Consider the following 15,361-nt stretch of genomic DNA (forward strand, 5'->3'; position numbering starts at 1 on the left):
TCACTGATGCTGTCGTGGCTGAATGGGAGCGAATCTCCCCACACCCGTGTTCCAAAATCTAATGGAGAGCATTCCCAGAAGAGTAGATGCTGTTATAGCAGCAAAGGAGGGACCAACTCCATATTAATAGCCATGGTTTTGGAATGAGATGTTCAACAAGCACATATGGGTGTGATGTTAGGGTTTCCACATACTTTTGGCCATGTAGTGTACCTATTACCTTCCACCATTGTGCCACTGTATTGCAGCTATCCTCCATTAGTTATAGATCAGTTGTTTGAATAGGTGCATGTGAGAGAAAGAGAGAGAGAGAGAGAGAGAGAGAGAGAGAGAGAGAGAGAGAGAGAGAGAGAGAGAGAGAGAGAGAGAGAGAGAGAGAGAGAGAGAGAGAGAGAGAGAAGATAACAGAAACAGAAATAAAGAGGGACCATTTTTTTGTCTCCCTGTATCTCTGTATCTTTGTCTCTATCTCCCTCATCTGGGCAGTGCTGTCTCAGTGTTGGGCATCTGGTTGGTGCTGAGTTCATATCTTCTGATTAAATCTGGTCCACAACGGCCCTCCTGCTAGAATCATATCTGGCATTATGTGATCCATAACCTATATAAACCACAACCCCCATCTTCCTTTTATCATCCAGCATTTTGCCATCTCAACCCTTTCCCTCTTTTCCATTCTGTGTTGACATGTAACCCAAACAGAGTATTGCATTGCCTGATGAATATAGGAAAATTATATTACACAAGTTTTATTGATTTATAATTTATTTTGGTCACTATGCCATGCCTGCTTTTGAGCTTTCCTTTCCTTTTCTAGGACTATCTTGATCCATAGATGATCTCTGTGGCATGACTACGAGACAGATTTGTAACTGACCAGTTTCTTTGGAGTCCCGTATTTCTTATATCACTATTGGTGATCTACTCACTGTACACTTACACTAACTGCACTAGAAATGGCTTTCCTGACTAAGATATTACTACTATTCAATGCTTTAAGATGCCTGTTGGTTGATACTAGGGGTGTAAATCACAAGTTTCATCATGATATTATTTATCAATTATTTAGATGATACAATATTTGTTGATATCACAAAGCTTTCCCCGATACAATTTTGATTCGATTCAATTCAGGGGCCCGCAATCGATATGATATGAGACGATATGATATGAGACGATATGATATCCCCATTTAACACAATCAGTTACATTACATCAACTCACAAAAAGCAATGAAAATACACTACCGTTCAAAAGTTTGGGATCAACCCAATCAATTTCGTGTTTTCCATGAAAAGTCACACTTATTCACCACCATATGTTGTGAAATGAATAGAAAATAGAGTCAAGACATTGACAAGGTTAGAAATAATGATTTGTATTTGAAATAAGATTTTTTTTACATCAAACTTTGCTTTCGTCAAAGAATCCTCCATTTGCAGCAATTACAGCATTGCAGACCTTTGGCATTCTAGCTGTTAATTTGTTGAGGTAATCTGGAGAAATTGCACCCCACGCTTCCAGAAGCAGCTCCCACAAGTTGGATTGGTTGGATGGGCACTTCTTTGAGCAGATTGAGTTTCTGGAGCATCACATTTGTGGGGTCAATTAAACACTCAAAATGGCCAGAAAAAGAGAACTTTCATCTGAAACTCGACAGTCTATTCTTGTTCTTAGAAATGAAGGCTATTCCATGCGAGAAATTGCTAAGAAATTGAAGATTTCCTACACCGGTGTGTACTACTCCCTTCAGAGGACAGCACAAACAGGCTCTAACAGGTACTATTTAATGAAGATGCCAGTTGGGGACCTGTGAGGCGTCTGTTTCTCAAACTAGAGACTCTAATGTACTTATCTTCTTGCTCAGTTGTGCAACGCGGCCTCCCACTTCTTTTTCTACTCTGGTTAGAGCCTGTTTGTGCTGTCCTCTGAAGGGAGTAGTACACACCGGTGTAGGAAATCTTCAATTTCTTCGCAATTTCTCGCATGGAATAGCCTTCATTTCTAAGAACAAGAATAGACTGTCGAGTTTCAGATGAAAGTTCTCTTTTTCTGGCCATTTTGAGCGTTTAATTGACCCCACAAATGTGATGCTCCAGAAACTCAATCTGCTCAAAGAAGTGCCCATCCAACCAATCCAACTTGTGGGAGCTGCTTCTGGAAGCGTGGGGTGCAATTTCTCCAGATTACCTCAACAAATTAACAGCTAGAATGCCAAAGGTCTGCAATGCTGTAATTGCTGCAAATGGAGGATTCTTTGACGAAAGCAAAGTTTGATGTAAAAAAAATCTTATTTCAAATACAAATCATTATTTCTAACCTTGTCAATGTCTTGACTCTATTTTCTATTCATTTCACAACATATGGTGGTGAATAAGTGTGACTTTTCATGGAAAACACGAAATTGTTTGGGTGATCCCAAACTTTTGAACGGTAGTGTATATTTGACAATTTTATTACTGAGCTCTTCTAGTTATTTAAGTGAAAAATTATCTATTCTTTTTAATAAAAAGCATAAAAACAGACCTCCTATTGTTCACTATAAAGTACCACATTTCTCATGATTAAGTACAAAATATTTATTAGTTAACTTAGAGAGCCCTTGACGACTTTTTAATTATGAACATAAACCATACACATCTATGCTCCATCACCTTGGATTTACAAGGTTCTCTCTGTGTGCTCAGTGATTTAGAGATAATCAGCTTTAAACTTAATTTTCACATCCTAGGCGTATCTTAAAGATGATGATATGGATCAATGTTTTCACTTTGCATTGATTATGTTGAATCATTGATCATTATTGAATCGATACATCGATCCAGATCAATGGATCGTTACATCCCTAGTTGATATATGGATATATCTAACTAATTTCTGACTGTCTTTGTAGGTCACTTTGGATAAAAGTGTAAAACGTAAAGGTAATCAATCTCTCTGTATACCTTACCTCTTTCACTCATCGTCTCCTTGCTACATCTCGCGACTGAACTCTTACCTACTGCTCAGCTTTGTCTTTTTCACAGTTTCCGGTTTTGTATTGGAATCATGAAGACCTGCATTTCAGAGCACATGTAGCATAACATTGTCATAACTCCACAGTCTTGTTTGATGTTATGGGCTCAGTCATGAGGCCTATGTCTAATTATGGTATTGAGGATTCAAATCACAGAAAGTTGAATCAGTTGAATCATCTGGACACAATGTTTCAACAGGTTGTAAACATACACATTTGGATCACTTCCCTTCATCAAGTTTTATAAGTAAAACAGATTCTGCAGGTTTGAAAAAAGACATGTTTGATACAGTTACATCTACGTAGTTTTTTTTTCTCTACGGGTAACAAAACAGACAGGGGGGGGGCTAAGCGTTCATCTGTTGCCATTCTTACAATGCTGTGATTGCAAACATTCCCAAATCCTGTGTGAATAGTACACATGGCCATTGAAACTCTAGTTAATGGTCATGGTAATTTGCATATGAAACTGATCATTTGTTTTTCGGTCATTATGCCACTGTATTGTTTATAAGGGTGGGGATACCTGCAGTCAGTTGAGACTGAAGAGGTCACTTAGATGCTTGATGAAACGTTTCTCTCAATAAACATTGTGTCCTGATGAACTGATTCAACTTTCTGTGGTTTCCTTACCTGGATTATTGAGCATGCATAAAGACAAAACTGCTCTTCATTGTCAGGTATTTCTTTCTTGTAAGTAGCAAACAGGAGTCCAGCTGCTTTTTCAAAACAGTACAGATCCCTTAAGTCCAGGTAGCTTAAAAACTCTCTTCAAGCATCCCTTATTGGTGAAGAGTGTTTTAATTTCATCACTTAACATGTCTGTGAATGTTCTCATTCATCCAGGTCATGGTTATCCAAAGGAATTGAATCAAGTGCAACTGGACTTATATATATAAGTGCAGTTGCACTTGATTCAATTCCTTTGGAGAACATCACTTAACATGTTTTGTAGCTTTCATTCATCAAACAAAGGTCCTCAAATTTGGGAAACTTGAGCGATGCAGGACATAAAGTTTGGTGTCGTGATAAATTGTATCACGGCACATTTGTTTTCAATTTTTAACCTTTTGTGATACTAGTGTAGCTTTTGACATAATACAGACCATGGCATTTTAAGAGACTGTAACTGGGATAATTTGATTGGCATTGAGGAGATTGCACCCAATTAGTTCAGCTTGTCTTGTGACTGACACCTGTTCAGACTGGAAGCTCATCATCATCTTTATCACACATTGGCTTTCAGCGTTCATCAAGACTCAATTGTAGGTCCTATCCTTTATTTCTGTTTACCAGCTTTGTCCACATCATCTGTATCCATGTTTCCTAGAAATTCAGACTGATAAACTCTCTTAAAGAATGCCTTTGCTGAGACATTACACACCGTAGTGAATGTAACAATTGGTTCCAAAATCCCTGAGACAAATATTTTACTGTGTGAAGGCTGTTTGTCAATTCATCACCTGTTTACACTTTCTTTTTTCACTCCATCACTTGCCATGGAGCCATGGAGTAAACTTCACCTGGATGTGTTAGTAGTAAAATTGATGATTTGCAACAGAAGGGTAACAGCAAGAGTGAAAGGGAAGGTCAACAAGATGGTTGTGAGACCAGCTATGTTATATGGTTTGGAGATGGTGGCACTGACAAAAAGACAGGAGGTGGAGCTGGAGGTGGCAGAGCTGAAGATGCTAAGCTTTTCATTGGGAGTGACGAAGAAGGACAGGATTAGGAACAAGTATATTACGGGGAAAGCTCAGGTTGGACGGTTTGGAGACAAAGCAAGAGAGGCAAGACAGATAGTTTGTACATGTGTGGAGGAGAGATGCTGGGTATATTGGGAGAACGATGCTGACTATGGAGCTGCCAGGGAAGAGGAAAAGAGGAAAGCCAAAGAGAAGGTTTATGGATGTGGTGAGAGACGACATGCAGGTATTTGGCATGACAGAGGAAGATGCAGAGGACAGGAAGAGATGGAAATGGATGATCCACTGTGGCGACCCCTAACGGAAGCAACCAAGAGAGGAAGATATGCCAATGGCTGCTACCATTGCTGATTCAATAAGAGCATGGTGTTTCACAGTACACAACAGAAAGACTCCCGGAGCCCTGGTCTACACTCTAATTGACCCATAAACTGGATACTTATAAATCCCTGGGACATATAAGTGAAGAAACAGACCCCTAAGAGATTTGATTTCACATGAATCAGATTCAATATCACAGGGGGAATATTCAATTTGATATCGATCAGATTTAATTTCTCAGGAATAATGATTTTGTAAAACACATTGGAGAGTCTATCTTGTATCTATACCTTGTGAAAAGGTGGTCTGCACAGGAAATATGGGTGCAATTTCCCCAGGAGGATATCGGCTGATGTGACCAGAAACCAATACAAAGGTAGCAGCACATTTATATGGGCAAGTAAAGGTCTTTTCCCTGAGACACCCACTGCTGATAACACTATGCACCAGACATGAAACTTTGCCGAGACAGAATCTGATTAGTGAGAATATGAGAGAGTAGGTGATGACACCAAGAGGCAAATAAACAAGTCATGAATGGGAGAAATATTTGTCATTCCTTATGCAAATGATGTGCATTTGCAACCATGCTTGAAAGCACACCGTCTTATGACTAGTCAAGAAAGGGCAAGTCTATGTGAAAATGAAAAAGAGGTGGACAAAACAGAGACAGAGAGAGAGAGAGAGAAAGAGGAGAAAGTACCAAGAGATGGAAACAGAACATTCCACAAAGGGGTCTAGATAAGGCCCTGAACTCTACAGTCACATTTTCTTCATTTTCTGTCCTCAATAGCACTCTTCCTTGTCCGTCCATCTGTGTGTCTGAATGTCTGATTGTCTGTCTCTGGTGTACTGACTGGCCGCCTGCTTGTTTGTCTACCTGATATATGTTTAACAAGTAGCTGAATGCAGACATTAGGTCAAATAAAATGGTTTGCACGATGAGGTCAGTTGTCTCACTGATAAATACGTATCTGGTTAGAAAGGTTTTCATCACTTGAAACATGTGGACTTACAGAACACAAAGCAAAACAGCTCGAGATTTATACTACGGCAATTATATACTGTCCATCTCTTATAACAAGAGGGAGTTTTCCATCATCCACTTTGAGGGCATACCTCAAATATCTTCTAACTTGATAATTAATAACAGTTGATAATAACTGGCAAGGCAAAGGTTTGCATAGCACCTGCACATTCATATCCAATCCCCCCCACACATATGTATTCATTGGACAGTTCTCCAGCTGTTTTTCCCTCCACACATCTTGTATGTAAAGGATAACCAGTCACTATGGCCTTGTTCAGACTGCAGGCAAATCAGATTTGTTTCTCAAATCACATCTTTAAGACAGACTGTCCACACTGTTATTTGCAAGTTATCAGGTCAGTTTTGTGTCCAGACATCACCAACCTATCTTCATGGGTTGCTGTGGTAACAATGTAGGCCTATGTAACTACGTATGCTGGTGACGCGGTTTAGCAATGCTGAAGCATGAGAAATGGAGATCGATCATCTTGCCCTACAAACAATCGTCTACAAACAATCGTGCTGTCAAGTCACGGTGCAGAACTCCACCGGACAAACTCAGCAACGGAGGAGGCCGGAATACATTACGATGTACCGTGCTGCAGTCATGGCAGGCTCCAATATCACTCTGGATTTGACGTCATCATTGTGTGTCACGTTTCAAGTGATGTAAAAGACAGTTTGAAATCTGATTTAGGTGGCCTTATCATTTGGACTGAGACACATCTGTAGAAATCCAATTGGAATCACATTTCAAACCACCTCCAAACGTGGTTTAGATCCGATTTGCAAAAATCACATTTCATGTGGATTTTTTTTTTCGTTTGCTTTCCATACTTTCTAAAATCAATCTGGATACAATCTGGATATGCCAAAAAACAGATTTGGGCGGGCAATCTGAACAAGGCCCTAAGAAGGGGAATTCAATAAAGGCATGGAGAATTAAGTGGATGCACGGACCAGCTTTAGAGGCAGAGACGGAGTCACTTCCTGATGCATAATGACGACACCACCTCTTGGGCCCCAAGGAGGCAAATATTTCTTCTCCCTTTGACAGAATTGCACCTTAAAGAAAGTATGGTGAAATGGCGGGAGGAGGGGTGGTCTTGGCTGAAAGGATGAAATTGTCCCAAATTGGATCCAGATGATCTTTCGTCCCTCGGTCAATCCCTTTCTTTCATTCTTCCACTCATCTTGCTGTCATTTCTCCATTTTGTTTTGTTTTGAATTCCTGTGAGACCTAAGGCCCTGGTGATTACTTTGGTCTAGAAAGACCCAAACCCAAGTATTACTGAAACAGAGAATAGTCTCTACAGTCTGCGAAAATAAGAAAAAGTCAGATCAAAGCTAAACTGCAGCGTGAAGGTGTCCTCCTGGACCAACCTGTAAGTGTTTGTGGCTGTGCAACGATATCTTGCATCTTAATTGTCGCAATCTTATTCTTTTGAGACGAGTATGATATGAGGTGGGAGGATGATGTGAACGAACACAAAAATGATAGTGTGAGACAGAAGCCAGCAATGGCAGACAGACTGGAACAATTCACGCACATTGCTCATCTAAACGGTGTCATTGCCAAGTCTATTGAGTCTTAAGACGCAAGAAAAAAAGGTGGAAAATAAATGAAAGGGGGAGTGGCTGAACTATGTGACCTGTGTGAATTAGAGAGCAGCAATAGAGAATAGCCAGATCATGAGATCAGAGGCTGGCTGGGTATACATTAAAATATCCACCCTAAGGGACATGACAAAAAACTGATTCTGTAGACTATTAGGTAGGCTAATAAATCAAAATCCACACTGCTATTAGACTACCAGCAGACAGGTCCTCGGTCCAATCTTTTAACGGACTTAACGCAGCAAAAGAACTTTACACAACAAGTTCTTCACTATAATTTGGGGACACGATCTAATTTTCTCTGGGGCCAACCTTTGGATTGTCAGACTGTCCTAGAAAAAAACAGAGGACTGAAATGTTTCAAGTATTGTCAACACATGAAAAGGTGCTCATGCCAAGTTGTTGAGGCAAAAAGAAGGGAGGGACTGAACTGTGCGACCTGTGAGAATTAGAGAGCACCGGCAGAGAGTGACTTGATCATGGGATCAGCAGATGCCTATACATTTATATGTGTGTAGGGAGGTGTGGACAGAGGAGTTGTGACACTGTGGTTTGGGCTGAGTGAAAATGTGTGTCTAAACAGGCTCTGCAAGAATATCAGTCGATGGCTCCTTGTGTGCCGTATTTACACATACACATGCACACAATCTTTAAAATTTATGTGTACACCTCTTCATGGCAATAAACTTACACAAACATACAATAAATACACACACATGCACGTGCACACATGCACGCAGTCACATAATTTCTCTTTTTTTCAGACAGCTATTTCGTATTCTCTTGTTGATATTTCTTGCACGTGCACATTCCTTCTCCATTCCCCCCTTACATGTGCAATCAAAAAACAAACACACACACACACACACACACACACACACACACACACACACACACACACACACACACACACACACACACACACACACACACACACACACACACATGCACAGGACAGAACCTGCTGTGGTCTGGCAATGGTTCTATCAGTGTCTTCCTCATCAGTCATCTACAAGGACTGCATCGGAGCCAATAGGCAAATCTCCTGCCAGATCTCTATCTGGTTTGCATAGATCTTACCGCCGCCATTTCACAAACACATCATATATTTTCTGTCGACATTTCTTTTGCATACACAACCTGGCCGGTCAACTGAGAGAGAGAAAAAAAAGATTCTTATTTAAAGATTCTTGTTTTTATGTCTAGCACGAAAAGTGTAGACCGTTTTAGATTTACTGAAATAATTAAAAAAACAGAGCATCAGTGTCACAGCAGTGTCCAACAGATGCATGGTGCACGACGGGCCTCAAAACAGGTCGTTTGCGGCAGTGTTTCGGTCGATCAGTCCGCTTTTGGCTCTCCAAAGTTGGCACAGGTTCAGAGGAGGAGCGTGACGATTAACGCTTCTGGTGTCTGTTGGGATATCTAAAATAATTGTCAGATGATTCCAATATGTTTCTGCCTTTAAGCATCTAAGTTTCTTATTTACTGTTGGGCTTGAATTTGACTTTTAGGTGGTGGAAATGAAGTGAGGGATAGGATAAAGTGGAGTTGTTTCAGCCCGTGAGCAGAACAAACATAAAAAAAAAAACCTTTACAAACAGACATTACAATATCAGCAGCTGAAACCTGGGATCAACCATGTGTTATTGGCTTGGTGGTGGGGAAAGTGCTAATAATAGCACTGGCAACTTTTCAAACAGATCTGGGATTATATTTATTTATTCATTTATTGTCTTATTTAAGGATTCCAATCTTAATTGAGCATACTAAATCCCATTCAGTAAACCTGTTTGTTTAAAAGAATGCTTTGATCTAATAACTTTAAGGTCCGCTTCTGTGATAAAAACATGAAACTGTTGGCCCTCCTCTGTCTTATTTGATGAATAACTATCCGAGAGGCAGGAAAGACAAATAAGTAGGCATTTTCCTTCTGAAAAGTCTGGTGTCAAGATTCTTACTCATCCCAACTTCAAAGTCTAGAGCCGATGAAAATAGGAGACACAATGGGGCCAATGTGTGTGTGCAGAAACAAATTTCACACACACACACACACACACACACACACACACACACACACACACACTCACACAGAGCCTCGATTTCTCACACACTAGTTTTATGTTAGCATCATTGTCTTTGCCTGTCGATGTAAAGTATTGTGGTAGCTGCCTCATCACAGAGAGCTCCTCTGATTGGTTGTGGCCTACAGGGAGTGGTGAAATTTTGAGATCTTGAATACAGATGCAGGGTTAAACACAGAGGCTTGAGTTTCCCTCCTGCCATATATATATATATTGCTCGTAGCGATATGACATTTTTCACAAAGAACACAGAGAAAGTTGCCAACCACAGTTTTAACTGGGACAGTCCCGATTTCAAGCTTTGCTTCTCAGTGCCCCAAGAAATCTCTGAAATATACAAGTGTGTCCCAGTTCCGGCAGTTTGTTCCCTCCAAAATACATGGTTTTCATGAGAGCTTGAGAAAAAAACAGCCCAGCCCACACTACAAACCAGTAGGAACACTGAAAGAAACTCACACCCCCATGTTGCTAATAAATCGATAGAGGCGTCAATCAGAAGTCACCGTGTGGTTGTCACGATTCCTACTCTGAGGCTGCAGGGCAGCAGGTGAGAAGGAGGACCTTCAAGTCGATTTGCGGTCTGGGATGGACCCTGTTATCTACCATCCCAAAGAAAAGTGCCTTTTCAATAAAGAATCAATAGACTTTTGGAATAATATCAACTTAGATCTAAATTGCAGTGATGAACAATCTATGAAGCAACATGTTTGAGGTAGGCCACAAATACCATCTATCACCAACACTCATCTCTGCTAGTGATGCTTTCCCATTCAGAGGGAGCCTGCCTTGCCATACATCAAAACAGTCCCCTATTGCATCACCATTCAATGTTATTGAAGACTCCTGTGACCAATGAGTAGGCCTTTACCACAGCCTAACCCTACAGATGAATTATGCTTGGTATTTTATTTGCATTAATTGAAATTAATTAAGCCTCTCATGATTAGCATGTTACGAATGCAATCAACAGCCATCATTGTAAACATAGGGTTCCATCCAGCCATTATCCAAGCCGCTTATCCTGAGTAGGGTTGCAAGGATGCTGGTGCCTATCCCAGCAGTCATTGGGCGGCAGGCGGTGAGACACCCTGGACAAGGCCACTAGGCCACCACAGAGCAACATAAGGTTCTAATATGCAAATGTAATATGTAAATGTAAATATGTATATCGGCCTTTTGCTTAACTTGAGATCTAGCCAATCAGTATTTACATATTATGACATAATATTCTAATATGTAAATAATAATTGGCTATATCTCAAGTTAAACACAAGGCCGATGTGTGACAGAGCTGCTAATGAGCAAGTTATTGAAGGAATTGGGATGTGCATTATGTGTACGCATGGTCAGTGTCCCGGTCTGTGACTTTGAAAATATGGTCATCCTATTTTAGACAGAAGCATATATCCCTCACTTATTTATATATTGTTGTATTTATGCACAGTGATTAATATCCTGTTTCAACTCTAGCACAAGAAGACCTTTTTTTGTACCTGGTTAAAACGAAACATAGAAGGTGAGCTAGTAAAAGTTCCACCACTGAAAAATATGTAAATAGGAGGTAATGAAAACATATCGGTAAAGATATGTGGAAAGTAACACTGTGCAAACCTTGGTCAATAATTCACACGTGTACATGAAGAAAAACAATATTGGGATAACAAATGTGTGCATAGATATGACTCTACAATCGTCATAACAAAATACTTGTTTAACTAATAGCGAGGTGAGTTATAGTCAAAGTTTGGTCCCTGCATTCAGGCCAGGTAATTAATAATTGTCAAGCTGTCACTCACAGGGATCCATCGGCAGTGAGACTGGTGGAATGCTGGGAAAATTCCATCAATCACGCTGACGTTGTAATGAGAAAGAGAAGGAGATCTCTGATAAGAAATCAGCCCTCAGACACGAGGCTCTATCTCTTTTTAGGCATTACCCACTAAATCCTTCACCTGCAGGAAACATGATGTTACAGAGCAGCGACGGTGGCAAACACTTCTGAAGTTCATAGAAAGACTGTTTTAGTAATCTCTCATAGAATTTCCTCTTCTGCTGTCATCTTTACCCATTAATTCACCTCTGTGTACATGCATACAACAATGAGGATAATGTGGATTATAAGATTATGGGGTTTGTCCAATTAAAAGATAAAAACATAATAAGAAGAAAAAGAAGAAGAAAAAAAGAAGAAGAGTAAAAAGAAAAAACCTACAATAACCTGAATCTATTCTGTTAGTGGCGGTAGTAGTAGTAGTAGTAGTAGGAGATGACACAACCAGCAGCCATCTTGACATCAAGTCATGTGGTGGTTTCTGCCACAAAAATTATGCTGCCAATTGTGTAAATGTTAACTATGTCAAGTTTCAAGGCATCTGGGTGGCGCAATGGTCTATGCCGTTGCCTATCAACACAGGGATCTCCGGTCCAAATCCCCATGTTACCTCTGGCTTGGTCGGGCGTCCCTACAGACACAATTGGCTGTGTCTGCACTAGTGCCTCCTCTGGTCGGTCGGGGCGCCTGTTCAGGGGGAAGGGGGAACTGGGGGGAATAGCGTGATCCTCTCACGCGCTACGTCCCCCTGGCGAAACTCCTCACTGTCAGGAGAAAAGAAGCAGCTGGCGCCTCCACATGTATCAGAGGAGGCATGTGGTAGTCTGCAGCCCTCACCGGATCGGCAGAGGGGGTGGAGCAGCAACCGGGACGGCTCAGAAGAGTGGGGTAATTGGCCGGGTACAATTGGGGGCAAAAAGGGGGAAAACTTAGCAGAGAAAAAAAAACTATGTCAAGTTTCCTCTGTGACCTTTTTGTAAAGCCTACATGACATTAAACTTGGACCAGAATTAGAGCTTTTACTAATCATTGCCTTTATGTGACATTTTACCGTTGTAATTGCACCGAATAAGATGAGAATGGTTTATCCGTCTGCATTTAAATGTGCTCCCAGATAGACTCTCTCTCTACATTTCTATCTGTGTTATGCCCCCTTCCCTCCTGTTGATAACCAGAAGCAAATTGAGTTTGGTTTCAGCAGATTTGCTATTCTTGGCTTGTAGCTTTTTGTTTGGTCCCTACACTGTGATCTGAATTTCCAGTAGTCACACAAAATCATCACGAGGTGTCTGATCCTGTTAAGTATCACACACACACACACACACACACTCACACACGTGTGCACACATGCGTGCACACACACATGCATGCACACTCTCTCACTCCCTCATATGCACATACAGTTTCATCCAAACACATTCTACAGGAACGCGTGAGGCAAATGTTCTGTTTACAACTGATTTCCTTAACTCAATTACACAGCCACTTGACAATGTGTCCTGCTTCACAGATTTGTGTGATGCAGTTAGCCTTAAAAAGATCGCTGCTCCAGGTACAACCTCTCTTATAGACAACTGAATAACCCAAATATGACCTAACCAGATTGACACAAACAAAAGCAAATGCAAGGGCAGGAATGAAAAAGGACAGACACACACACACATACAGACATGCAGACAGACACGCACACACACACGCACGCACACACACACACACACACACACACACACACACACACACACACACACACACACACACACACACACACACACACACACACACACACACACACACACACACACATCTGGTCCTCTGCTTCTCTCATTCACATTTGCTGAGTATTTTCCTGCGAGGTCCCCTGGTGATACGGCCCCTGAACAGCTCAGATGAGGTGAGGTAAGAATTGGACCTACAGTGTTATGCCATCTGGATACACATACACACATGCTAGTCACACATATGCATGGACACAGACACCGCACGCACACATAGGCACACACACATGCACATACGCATGCACATGCGCGCACACGCACACACAAATGCATGCACACACACAGATATACTCTTGTCATAACACACATTGACAAACACCTGGATTTAGTTACTAGATTCAGAGGGGGAATTGAAGTGTGTGCGTGCATGCTGGTGTGGGTGTGTGTGTGTGTGTGTGTGTGTGGATGGGGGTGGGGTGAGGGGTGCAGGCCTATATGGTACAGGGTATAGTATAGCTGTGCTAAGGGGTTAGTCTGGGCTTGAGGCTGTATTGAGGTTGATTTAAATTCTTTTTCTTCCCCCTTGTGAGTCCCTAAGGCAGTAGATAACCCCTAGTTCAAGACAAGCTGGTTGAGATAAACACATCTACAGGGCTGCTGCATACTGTTACTCACCTACAAATGTCCTGCAAAAGGGCTTTCCACAGAATACTCCAAGTCACATCTATTTGCTTTCAAATACTTATTGAGCCACTTGATTTATGATTGTCTTAGTTAATTTTCTGTCTTGAATAAATTTGAGAAAAAGAAAACTGTGGGAGTTTACTGAAGTATTGAGTGCAGCCTTCATTGAGACAGGCAAGTTGACAGCATTTGCTGCAATTTCCTTTAAACTGATAAGTGATACCTGAATAAGACTATGATTGTATGTCGTTCTCTATGATAATCTACACATACGAAGGGCTAAACACTCACCCATGGCCTCATACTAGCATCACACACAGATATACTGCAGACATTCTTGGAAATCAAAATATTTCAAAACTACATTGAAATAAAAAAAAAACTGAAGCGGAGCGTAAGACTTGGTGTAACTGTAAAATTCAACACCATGGTAGATGTAAAAAAAAAGAAAAGAAAAAGGATTTTGTCCAAATGCACATGATTACACACAGTTTTTACAGCATGTTTAAGTACAGTGATAGTTACACAGGTCACTTAGCATTGTAAAGGTCTCCGCTATGCTACATGTACCTATGGTGGTCTATCAGATGATGTTAGCGCAGAAGAATCAAGCATGATCATGTGTGTTATTTGAACTATCCATCTGCACTTGCTGCATACTTCGAAAATACACACAAGTAGGACACATTTAATGCCAGTTCAGTGCGTTTGAGAATAAGTGGGTTAAATAAAGTGGTGTGCACCTAAGGCAACAAGGCAAAAATGCAGTCAAGTGTCGTGCTAAATTGACTATAAACGCAGTAAATTATACAGTGTATACATACATACATACATACATACATACATACATACATACATACATACATACATACATCCACACACACACACACACATATATATATATATATATATATATATACACACATATATATATAGAGAGAGAGAGAGGAGAGAATGTCTATGGGCAGTCTACCTACTAAAAGTTATGCTGCCTCCAAGTCCCACACACGCCTGTCTACAACTTGAAATGTGCGAAAGGCGCACGTCGTTAAGCAGCAGCAGCCATCCCATCTGCAGACCGACAATCCACATACAATAATCTATAATGACAACACAAGAGTACGCTGCCTAAAAAGCTCAACATCGGGATTGTCATGCACACACCAGATCTGTGCACCCCACCCCGCAGCGGAGAAGTAGATCCACTGTCAAAACTTTGTGAGGCGGCTGTAACTGCGGCGATGGACGAGAACTTGAAATTTCACCCGGTTTCGACAAACCGCTCACGCGCCTTACTCACCTTTATCTCTTCCTTTCCGTCGATGAGAAGGCAAAATGAAAGCAGGCAGCTCCGTTCCAG

At 41.0% G+C, this 15,361-nt stretch overlaps 1 long non-coding RNA gene across 1 annotated transcript in view; it reads right to left on the reverse strand.

The window, feature by feature from the left end:
• LOC130122740 (uncharacterized) overlaps window positions 1-15,342 on the reverse strand; it is a 56,292-nt gene extending 40,950 nt beyond the window's left edge. The window contains exon 1 of the long non-coding RNA XR_008811265.1: window positions 15,302-15,342. This is a non-coding gene — a long non-coding RNA (uncharacterized LOC130122740). The remainder of the gene's footprint in view (window positions 1-15,301) is intronic.
• Window positions 15,343-15,361: the final 19 nt, after the last annotated feature.

Source organism: Lampris incognitus, chromosome 1 (genome assembly GCF_029633865.1).
Source record: "Lampris incognitus isolate fLamInc1 chromosome 1, fLamInc1.hap2, whole genome shotgun sequence".
In the NCBI taxonomy this organism is placed as follows: Eukaryota; Metazoa; Chordata; class Actinopteri; order Lampriformes; family Lampridae; genus Lampris; species Lampris incognitus.